This window comes from Cryptomeria japonica, chromosome 4, assembly GCF_030272615.1.
Source record: "Cryptomeria japonica chromosome 4, Sugi_1.0, whole genome shotgun sequence".
Taxonomy (NCBI): domain Eukaryota; kingdom Viridiplantae; phylum Streptophyta; class Pinopsida; order Cupressales; family Cupressaceae; genus Cryptomeria; species Cryptomeria japonica.
This window is the reverse complement of record NC_081408.1, coordinates 542,685,985-542,698,488: the sequence shown is the minus strand read 5'-3', so window position 1 is coordinate 542,698,488 and position 12,504 is coordinate 542,685,985.

Below are 12,504 nucleotides of genomic sequence, written 5' to 3'. Positions count from 1 at the left end.
TGTCTGATCAAATCATTAACAAAATAGTAGAAAGTGCAACTGTGAAAATTGATGAATTTGCAGAAAGAAATGATGAAGGAAATTCCAAGGAACCAGAAGACTATGAAGGATTTGTCTATGTTCAACCAAGAAGTCCTACCGAGAAGACTGCTGAAGAAAATGAAGAGAATATCCAGTTACCAAGTGATGAAGAAGATCATACAGAGCCTACCGAGCCTGTATTAGCCAAGTATGTTAGAAAACATCATGCACCAAGTCAAATTATAGGAGATAAGGATGATCCAGTGATGACAAGGAACAAGTTGAGACAAAACACATGTTTGATATCTGAATTTGAACCGAGAATAGTGAAAGAGGCATTTAACAGTGAAGATTGGATAAATGCTATGATAGAAGAGATTGATCAAATCAAGAAGAATGACACATGGACACTGGTCCCAAGACCGAAGGACAAAAATGTAATTGGTACAAAGTGAACAAAGCAAGACTAGTTTGCAAAGGTTATGCTCAAGAAGAAGGAATTGATTATGGTGAAACTTTTGCACCTGTTGCTAGACTTGAAGGGGTAAGAACATTGTTGGCATATGCTGCTTTCAAAAACTTCAAGATATATCAAATGGATGTCAAATCTGCATTTCTGAATGGAATATTACAAGAAGAAGTTTTTATTGAACAACCTGAAGGATTTATTGAAGACAATAATAAAGATCAGGTATGTAAATTGAACAAAGCTTTATATGGTTTGAAACAAGCACCTAGAGCATGGTATGAAAGATTGCACTCTTATTTGATTAAGATTGGTTTTATAAGGACAAGTGAGAACAACAATATGTACATGAAGAATGATGAAAATGGAATACTGATCTCAGCCATATTTGTTGATGATATTATATTTTGTGGAAATGACTCTCTATGTAAGAACTTTGGAAATGAAATGAGCAAAGAATTTGAGATGTCATTAATTGGTGAGATAAAGTATTTTATAGGTTTACAGATACTACAAATGAAAAATGAGATTTTCATTACCCAATCCAAGTACATAAAGGAAATTGTGAAGAAATTTGGAATGGAGGATTCAAAACCAGTAAGTACTCCTATGACTACCAACTGTAAATTATTAAAGAACGATGAATCTGTATCTGTTGATGAGACTCTTTACCAATCTATGATTGGAAAGTTGCAATATGTTGTTCACAACAGACTAGACATAGCACATGCAGTAGGTATAGTTGCAAGATTCTCCGCAGATCCTAAGGAAACACACTTGACAACAATCAAAAGAATTTTTAGATACTTAAAAGGCACTAAGGATTATGGCTTAGTATATCAGAAAGGAAATGATTTTGATTTAAAAGTTTATACTGATGCTGATTGGGCAAGCAACATTGATGTCATAAAAAGCACAAGTGGAGAAGCTTTCTTTTTAGGAGAAAGACTAGTGAGTTGGCTTAGCAAGAAACAAGGATGTGTTTCACAGTCAACAACAAAAGCTGAATATGTTGCAGTAGCATTGAATTGCACCAACATTGCATGGATCAAACAACTGTTGGAAGGTATAAATGAGAAAGTTACCAAGCCAGTAACTATATTCTGTGATAATACTAGTGCCATTAACATTTCAAAAAACCCTATTATGCACTCTAAGACCAAGCACATCTCTATCAAATATCATTATCTCAGAGAAGAAGCTCAAGAGAAGAAAGTGGTGTTGGAGTATGTTAGCACAAAGGAGAAAATAGCAGATATCTTCACCAAACCACTACCAAGGGACACTTTTGAATATCTCAGAAGTTAGTTAGGGGTCCTACCCCTATCTTTCACTCACTGACTGAGTTCAGTGAAAGCATCAATCTGACGACTCTATTGCATATCTTTTAGGAGTTGATGTTGATTTACACACTTTAGGAGGTTTTCTAAAGGTGTACAAGAATTATTACAAGGAATAATACTAGGGAACAGGAAATAAAGACAAAATGCTCTGATCGAGACTGAGTTGATACATAATAGCATGGAAATCACTTCTCAGCGACATAAATTATGTTTTAGTTCTTTACTTTTTGGCATTGTTGTCAAAGGGGGAGAAGACTACATTTCAGAACTAGGGAGAAGACTAATGATAGAGGAAGAGCATCTCAGCATTTCACAACAATCTGAATCAAAATCAATAAAGTCAAATCAATTGGTTTTGCCATCAATGCCAAAGGGGGAGATTGTTGTCATTATAACAGACAATGGAAGATTGTTGGCGTTTCAATAAGGATATTGAGAAGGTTGTTGATGATTATGGATATAACTGATTAAGGATGTTTACTGTCTTGATATTATTATTTTGTCATTGATGTTAAGAAATTGATTTTCTAATTCAGTATGATGTTGCCATATCTTGAGAAGTATGATTTGAAGAATATAAAGATGTCGGTAAAAGACACAGAAAGTTATGATGAATAAGGGGATGAATAAGGTATTCAATGGGCAACTAATACTGAGTTAGACAATGATGAGATCATGATGTTTAGATTGTTTTGACATCATACATATGTTGTAAATTGTAAAGGTTAATACTATACTTTGTTACCAAGCAAATAACCTAGTCGATAAACCCTAAGGAACCTAGTCGGTAAACCCTATGGTTATCGCTATCAGTTAATGAAGGCAGAATGTCTACCGAGTAAAGTTCAGTATTCACCGAGTTGTAACTGAGCTGTAACAGAACGCATTAAATGTTTACATGTGTTATTTAATGAAGGAAGCCATTTTTAATCGAGCATACTCTAGAAGAGTATATTTCTTAGTGGGTCCGAAATCCCACAATGGTTTTTCCCTATTTGGGTTTCCATGTTAAATCTGGTGTTATGAGGTTTATGATGTTTCTATGCTTTTAAGTTTGCATGTTTGACAGTTTTGGTTATATTAATGATATATATGTTACCGAGGTTGAATTTGATGTTTTTATGGAAGATTAAGTTTGAATGATTCACCCCCCCTCTCATACTATTAGCTTGGCATCTGTACTAATCATATTTAGTATTAGAACTATCATTCTATCCATACTCAGAAGGTCCCGTCTATGATTCTCAAATTGGATATGATGAACACCTGTGATAGGGTTGAGTGGGAGGCTTTAGGTTGTGTTCTTCTCAAATTAGGTTTCTCCAAGGCTTGGGTCAAATGGATAAAGGCTGTTATTTCCACTGCCAGATTTTTAGTTTTAATTAATGGGTCTCCTTGTGGTTTTTTCTCCTCTTCAAGAGGATTGAGGCAGGGGGATCCTCTGTCCCCTTTCCTATTTATCCTTTTAGCTGAGTCTTTTAGCTGGGCAATTAAGGCTGCAAAATCAAAAGGTTTATGGAAGGGGATTGCAATCCATGGGGTTCTTATTCCTATTTCACATTGTTTATTTGTAGATGGCACTCTACTTTTTGGTCAAGCTTCCTTAATGGAGGCTAATACTATAAACGGAATTATCCAAAAGTATGCGGCTTTTTCTGGCCAAAAAGTCAATATTGAGAAGTCAAAAATATTCTTCCTTAACACATCACAATTAGTTCAACAGAGATTGCAGACCTTTTGGGGATTTGATCCTAGTATCCTTCCTTGTAAGTATCTGGGTATACCATTTTTCATTAAACAAAATAATCTATCCTTTTGGGATAAGCTCATTTCGGTCATCTCAAAGAGGATTTTATCCTGGAGCCATAAATGGTTAAGCCTTGTGGGAAAACTTGTACTGATTAAAACTGTGTTGAATTCGGTCCCTATTTATCTTATGTCAGTAGTAAGCACCCCTAAATCGGTGTTAGTAAGCCTACAGGACACTCTTAGGTCCTTTCTCTGGAATAGTAATAAATATGGGAAGAATAAACTACCCTTAGTAGCTTGGGATAAAGTCTATTTGCCCAAGGAACAAGGGGGTAAAGGAATTAGAAATTTGTATAAACAGAATCTGGCTCTGGAAGCTAAATTGGTCTGGAAGTTGTATGAGAAATCTGACTCTTTTTGGGCACAAATAATGTTTGCAAAATACTTGAATAATGGACCTAGGGAGTATGTCTTTTAGATTTCAAATCTACCTTTAGGTTCGGTTATGTGGAATTTTATGTGCAAATGTCAGAACATTATCTTGCCACATCTTTCTTGGATTGTTCATAATGGGAAAAACGTTAGATTTTGGGATGAGATGTGGAATGGTCATACTCCCTTACAAAATATAAGGGATTGGTCCCCTTTGATATCTACCCTTTCTTCCCTATGGGGGGTATTTGTGGTAGATTACTTCGAGGTAATTCATAATGGTGATCTGAAATTGGCTAAATGGAAGTCCATTGAATTCTTGGATGTTGAGAAAGATCTCAAGTTGCATTTTGCAAAGGTTTTGAAAGAAAGAATGATTATCCTATCTGACTCTGAAGATGAGCTTGTATGGACTAGGAACATCTCGGGCAAATATACGGTTAAGGATGGATATAACTCTCTTGTGTCAGCCAATGATTCTTCCTCTTGGCCACATAAGCTTTTTTGGCATTCGACCTGTCTTCTGAAAGCTGGTGCTTTCGGCTGGTTAGTAGTATAGGATAGGGTACTTACAAGCATGCACTTGGATAGACTTGGTATCACTAATGTTTTTACTTGTGTGTTATGCAAAAAAAATTTGGAAACCTCCTCTCACCTCTTCCTTCATTGTGATTTTACATTTCAATACTGGCAATGGCTTTTTGACAAATTGAACCTGTCTTTTGTAATAGGGAAAGATCTTATTTCACACTTCAGAGCCTGGCCTCTTCTGTTTGCTTCATCCTTCTATGCTTGTCTTTAGATTGCTTCCCCTTCTATCTTAATATGGAATATTTGGTTAGAAAGGAATAATAGGATCTTTAAAAAGACTAGCTCTTCTTTTGAGGAGGTTTTGCTGAAAATTGAATCTTCTATTTCATAAGTTGTCTTGTCTTATATCTTCAAGAACCTCAAAAATCTCTCTTCTTTTTCGCACTGGGATAGTAGGGTGAGTAGGGTCTGGAAGCTATTATCTATCTTGCCTTCTCATGGTTCCATTTTGAAAAATAGTAATGCTTTAACCAAAAGACATATAGCTATTTGGAAGCCCCCTCCTTATGCACATTTTAAATTGAATTTTGATAGTGCTTCACGTGGAAACCCTGGTTTGGCAGGAGTAGGTATGGTAATTTTTTATCATTGTGCTAATATTGTCCAGGCTAGATGTCATGTTGTTGGGTATAAGTCCAATAACTTCGCAGAATTTAAGGCCCTGTCTTTGGGCTTGGACATGGCTATATCCTTGGGCATCAAGGATCTTGTAATTGAAGGGGATTCAATGGTAACCATCCAATGTGCTATGAAGAAGAAATCTAACTGTTGGAAATTACAATATGTTCTGGAGTTAATTTTACAACAGTTGGCTTTCTTTGATTCCTTCTTGATCACTCATTGCTTCAGAGAAATTAATATAATAGCGGATTTTTTGGCAAACTTAGCCATTGACACTAATGCAAATTTGCAGGAAATAAGTATGGATGCGATCCCACCTTCCCTTCTGAAACATTTGCATTAAATCTTCTTGGTTTTTCCTAATTATGTTCTCATAAAAAATGTTTTAGCGCCCTTATGCCTTGAGAGGTAAGCATGTTTGGGGTTTATGTGTAGGTGGTAAGCATGCTTAGTAGGTAGTTCCTAGTTGGCTATTGAGTATGCTTATGATTTGTCATAAGCAGCAAGGGTGGGTACCTGTTATGGTATTAAGGTGGCGCCTTGTCAATAGATTTGTTTCGATATGGGTTATTATGATTTGGTGTGTTTGATCTACTTTGTCCTCGCTCGTGTGTTTTAAAGGCTTTATTGTTCTATGAAGTACAAAGGAAATGTGCTTCGGTTGTAATCATTCACGGTTTTTATGAAGTCATTATGATAGGAGTATGTAGCTTGTTATGTGGTACTGGCTGGAATATGAAGTACTATTTTTTCAGCCGCCACCCTCATGCAAAGTCCATTATTTATGAGTTATCTTGTATGAGCATTAATCTTGCTTTAATTGGCTTTATTTATAATCATGAAGTACCATGATTTTCTTGGTTCACATTTTTGGTGGCGACTGGTCTTTAAAAGTCGATTTCATTCTCAATACAATAGTAAATACTTGAATTATTCTTGTTTGAGCTTTTTTTCATATGTCGAGTGCTTTTTCTCTTTCAAGATATAGGGTCATTGTCAAATGCTCAATTGAGAGGGAAAATGAGGCTCCCAGTAACAATTCTGAAATGCTTGGGGAAGTGTTCTGTTTGCTTACTCCTTAGGTGGATTTTGAGGTTCGTAGGTTACTGGGATCTCTCTGGTTATAGTCTGGTCCTTCCTTTTCTGGCTTTGAGATTTTGTCTCGATTTCTTACTGTTTACTATGACATTTTTCTTGATAAGGATTTACTCCATCTCTTGGTTCATACGTTTATCTCTCCCTCGATTTGCTCCTGGGAGCTTGTTAGTTCTACATTGGATAATTATCATTTTGAGCTGGGCTCTTTTTATTCTGGGGGTTTTCTTCCTCGCTCTGATCTGTTGGATAATGGGAATTGTGGAGTTTTATTGTTCGAGTTGAGAATGGGGTTATTATGTGATAGATTGGGGGAAACCTTGCATGCTTTTGAATCCTTGCTGGAATCAGTTCCCTCACAGTTTGTGGATACAACATTAGTGGTGTTTATGGGTGTACATTCTCTGCTCTCTTTTGGTTTTTTGGCCTTAGCTCCACAGTTAGAATCTCCCTTGCAGATCATTCCTCCTTTGATCATGGATAGAGAGCCCCCTATTGAGAGCTCAAGTTCTTGGTTTCAGAATTAACTGTGTGCAGATATGTTGATGTCTTTTTTTGATGCAGGGTTCTGATCGATTGATATGTTTTTTGGCAAGCTTGGGAAGCCTTGAGGCTATGTGCCTCCTCTATAGATTACTCCTCATAATTTTTTGGATCATATGGATAATGATATGTATATCTTCGAAAAGCCATGTAATGGGAGGGTGATCAAAATCAAATATGTAATTGGGTATATAGGGTTTTAAATGGATAATGATATGTATATCTTTCAAAGCCATGTAATGGGAGGGTGATCAAAATCAGATATGTAATTGGGTATATGGGGTTTTATATTTTATTTACTTTATTTGGGCCATAACTGGAGGTTTTCTTGCAGGTTCTTTCCTATCGGTATGCCCTTTGAACCCGTTTGTATTTTCAAAATTCAAAATTAATAAAATATAAGTTTAGTGGCTTGCCCACTTTTATCGAAAAAAAAATTATTCCTCTAATTGATTAAATAATTCTTTAATTCTTTAATTAAGTTAATTAATCTTATTCTTCTAAGTTTCATATTTCCTCATCATTTTACTAATTATTTCATTTCCAAATCTGTCATCATTTAATCATTTTAATCATTTTCTAATGTTAATTAAATATTTATTATTTAATTAGTTTTGATTATTAATCCTTCAATTTAAATAATCTTTATTATTTAAATAAATTCCATTTTCAATTTCTATCTCTAATCCTCTAATCATTTACCCTTTTCTAAATATTAATTAAATATTTATTATTTAATTAATTGTGATTTTAATCCTTTAAATTAAAGAAAATTTATTATTTAATTAAAGTCCATTTCTTTAAATTATTTAATTAACTAATTAATTCTTCTAATTCTAATTCTAAATCCCCAAATTCTAATTTCATTTAATTTCATAATTCTTCTAATTTCATTTAATTTCATAATTCTTCTAATTTTATTTAAATTCAAATTCTTCTAATTTCTTCTAATTTTGAATAAATGTGCATGATTTCAAAAATCAAATTGAAAATTAAAGTCAAGTTCTAAATATATTCAGCTATCAAATTGAATTTAAAATAAATTCAATATTTGAATTAAATCTCATGCAAAGATTAAATTGAAAATCCAAGTCAAAGTTCAAGCACATGCTGAATTAATTAATTTAATTATCTCTTCAATTCCTATTTCTATATTTTAGTTATCTTTTTCTAAATAAAGCTCTCAATCAGCTTTCAATCAGTTAATTGTCTCCTCCTCTTTATTTCCTTCAATCATTCTTTTTCATCTTTCAATCAGCTTGTTCTCAATTAGTTGACTCATTTAATCTATTCAATGTATTTTGTTTCACCTCCAATTTAGGAGTTCAAGTATCAATCAACATGTGAGCTCACCTAAGTTCCACCTCTTGATCTATCATGTTCCACCTTTCATTCAATTCTCATTTAATTTTTATAAATTGAGCATTCAATCCTTCACAATTCCTCTGAATCATGAACTTTGAATCTTTGTGTCATTTACAGGTTGCCAACGTGATATTTGAGAGCCACCATACCACAAAGAGGAGAAGAGAAATGGAATCTATATGCAGTCTTGGAATAGGGGGAATTGATTGATATTAATTATATTCTTGCTTCTTGCTTCTATGTTATTCTCTTATTTGTTTGTTTGAATTCTAATTAGGATAGGGATTTGTGATTTCCCTTTCATTCCTAGTTGATATTACATTTGATGAATTTTAGCATGCGACATTTTGGTGAACCCGACGTGAACTAACAACAATTTAACCTTATTTTTCATCTGTGTGATTTTGCAAATCGTACAATTTTAAAATTTTTTTGTAGGTTTGTACGGATTTGCAGAACAAATTATGAATCACACAATTATGAATCGCATAGACAGGCTCACACAATTGATCATATAGGGTCACACATTCGTGCAGAACCCATTATGCAAAAGCCTTTATAGTGTTACGCAATCACTCTATTTGGATCACGTATTCATCAAGAATATTTATGTTTCTATTTATTTTATGTTTCTTTTTTGCTTCTCTCTATTCTGTTAAATTCTGTGTAAAATTAGGTAAATATGAATACAGTTTACATTTATTACATGCTTAGTTATGATATTTTATGGCACATAAGGTACAATTTGAAATTTTAGGTGCCAGGAGGACAAAGGAACAAAGAAGATAAGCCACACGCTATCTGCAAATCCTAAAGGTAGAAAAGAAGATACGAGATCTAGAGGATCAACCAGCCATCAACAAATACAATAGCCTAGTTCTCTCATATAGAGAAATATGATTTTCTTAACATAGAATGGATGATGAGAGATCTTGCTAGGGCATCACAATCTGTTTTGCAGGTTCCAGATCAGTAATCACTCTGTTGAGATCACACAATCATTCTTTTAGGATCACACAATCGCTCTGCCAAAATTACTCAATTGCTCTGATAGAATTATGCAATCGTCCATACAGTATCATGCAATCTATCAGCTATTATTACGCATTCATGTTTTTCTTAATTTAGCTTTCTATTTTTTGTGGGTTTTATTGGTCTACTGATTATCTGTTTGCAGCATGTGGTGGATTTACAGAGAGGATCGAATCATTATTGGATAATAAACACTAATGCTCTCACACTTCAGTTTTGGGTTTAAAATAAACAATGGTTAAAATGGACATGCATGTTATCACACTTCCGTTTTGGGCTTAAAATAAACAATGGTTAAAATTGACATGCATGCATTCACATTTTAGTTTGGTGTTTTAAAATTGACATGCACATGCGTATCTCACACCTAAATTTGGGTTTTAAAACGAACATGAATCAGGCTGCTCAATAGAATAACTCACACTTTTAAGGGAAAGAACTTTTTATCATGTTTGGGGTGGACCTACTATTGCACCAACTACCTTTCCACCTACCTTTGGGGTCTTGGGAGAAAGGGAGAAGGTGATAACAACACCCAAATTTTTTATTTTAGTAGTGAGGGGTATATATTGACTAGGGATTTCATCACCCCACATATTGGGTACTTTCAATTGGGATGCGTTGGGGATATCATCTCTCCCAGCATACTCTCGAGCAGGTTTTTCAAGCCACTATATAAATTTATTGGTCAGGCAACTAGAGTGTTGAGTGAATTTGACGTATGTGGGGGCCTTCCCTGCACCGATAAGCTAAACTAAAGGCTTAAGTGGCTTTCTCTGAGAATTCATTGTTGGATCGGGACCCCTCAAAATTTTACAATAAGAACCAACTTAGTAGCCCAAATCCTACATTCAGTGATTCTGGGAGTGTGTATCGTACCCCATAGATACCCCACATGTACCTTGCGTTATGAGACATAAATCCCTCGGTGATAAGATCTTCGAATCTTTGAGGTAAGAGAGACTAACATGCCTAAGAAGTGTGTGTCATGGAGTGGAGCCAACACTGCCAGACTCTCTATCTGTTCATCTTGTTTTAGTATTTTGTTGTGGGGGCCTCATTGAATGGTGTCCACTTTCTAGCCTAAGATTATATTATGTGATTTTTTATGTATCGTTGTACCAGACCAGTATTGAGTCAATTTTTTGGGCTGTTTCAGGCCCTATCTTGCATATCTCTAAATTTTTAGAATTGGTCAGAACACAGTCCAGTCAGCTATACTTATCTTCAAACAACTATTCTCAAATCTGGAAAACAACAAACTTGTCCTACACAAAATTATTGGAAACAAAGTCCATCTTGAAACGTCAGATAGTCCTACAAACTCAAAATTTTATATACTTGTGACCATATGCAGTCCTTGCATAACCCTCATTTATGTTATTATTATCGTCCTTAGTCCTTGCATATTCTTCATAGTCCTCATTTACGTCCTTATTATCATCCTTAGTCCTTGCATAGTCTTCATTTACATCCTTATTATCATCCTTAGTCCTTCCATTGTCTTCATTTATGTCATTATCATCCTTAGTCCTTTCATAGTCCTCATAGTCCTCATTCATGTCCTTAGTATCGTCCTTAGTCCTTGCATAGTCTTTGCATAGTCTTCATTTATGTCCTTATTATCATCCTTAGAAGTTGCATAGTCTTTATTTACATCCTCATTATCATCCTTATATACGTCCTTAGATTTAAGTCCTTGTCTAGAACTCATATACATATGTCTTAGTCTATAATCATTCTAGAAATTCATAACATGCATCCTAATGGGTCTCCCACGTGATGGTTTTCTCCCCTTCGAGCAAGCTAATCTAGTGCCAAACAATAGTCAACAAGAAATCATTGATGATTTGAGTAACTTGGCCTGAGAATTAAAGAGAAACTCACCTCATTATATAGGAGTCTAGTACGAGCTAAATATAGAGTATAAAATTACCCATATAATTGACAAATAAATTGCTGCAGAATGTCTAAGAGAAGAACTTGAAAAAATTGCATTGCAAATATCTCAAAATACTCAACAAGTCTCATGTCAAAATCCTCAATAGAGAGTCTGGTCTAGTGTTGCATATTCCATATTTAGGTCTGGATTCTTGCATTATTGTTGTCTTGTATTAGGTTCTAAACCATCCCCATATAGAAGTCTTAAATGCTCGTCACAAGGTCACAAAAGGCAAAAAGTAAAATGGACCCAAACAATGACCTATCAGTAAATCCAACTTGGAACATGGACAGATAAACTAGTCAATAGTCAAATTCTCAAGCGATTCCCACAATACATGAACAGCAACAAAATTTAACACGTGAAGAGATTGAATCAGCTCAACAGGACCCACATGTCCTTATGATCTTAGACGCTCTTATACATAACGATAGAGACAAATATCTCTTGTTGTTACTACAAAATGGGGCCAAATTACTTGAAGATTTTGATATCACAACAATCTTGCCACTAGGAAATACTCTAGGTCAAAATATCAGTCAAATACCACATATGACACAAATGCAAGTGATGACCTCAAGTTTTCCTCAGAATGCACCAACATCATCTATACAAACAAATGTTATTTCAAACATGAATTCTCAATGAAGTGCATCATCCTCAACAATAAACGTTATCACATCAACACAGGCTATACCGATAATGTCAAGTGTCTCAACACCTATTCAAACACAAGTTCCTCATACAACAAGTGTAGCTCAACCTTTGGTTTCCTATTCCATAGGATCTACATACAGTCATTAGAATATAAACCTAGGTTTTGCTAATACAATGAGTACAACTCAGTCAAACATGGGTTCACATATCGCTTATTTCACAGTACTTAGTGGAACTCATAACATGCGGAATTATAATTATGGTACCTTTCAACAACCTCCTAGTTATACTACCACGAATCCTTTTGTGGGAAATATACATGAGAAAAGTGTACCTCTAACTCAAATGGATATTTTGTCCCAACAAGTATAAAATCTATAACAATAGATGACAACTATGCAACCCGGTAACGATAAACAGATATACACAATGCAAGACTTGCATCCTTATCCTTTTGATCACACATTATACATGCCACCTTTCCCACCAAAATTTGACAAATATCGAGGGAAAGGTGATCCTAGAGATCACATTAGAGATTTTTTTACGACATGTATAGAGGTTGCAACTGAAGACACTTATCTAATGAGACTGTTTCCTAAAATTGTGGGAGGCTCAGCCTTGGAGTGGTTTTCACATTTGCCACC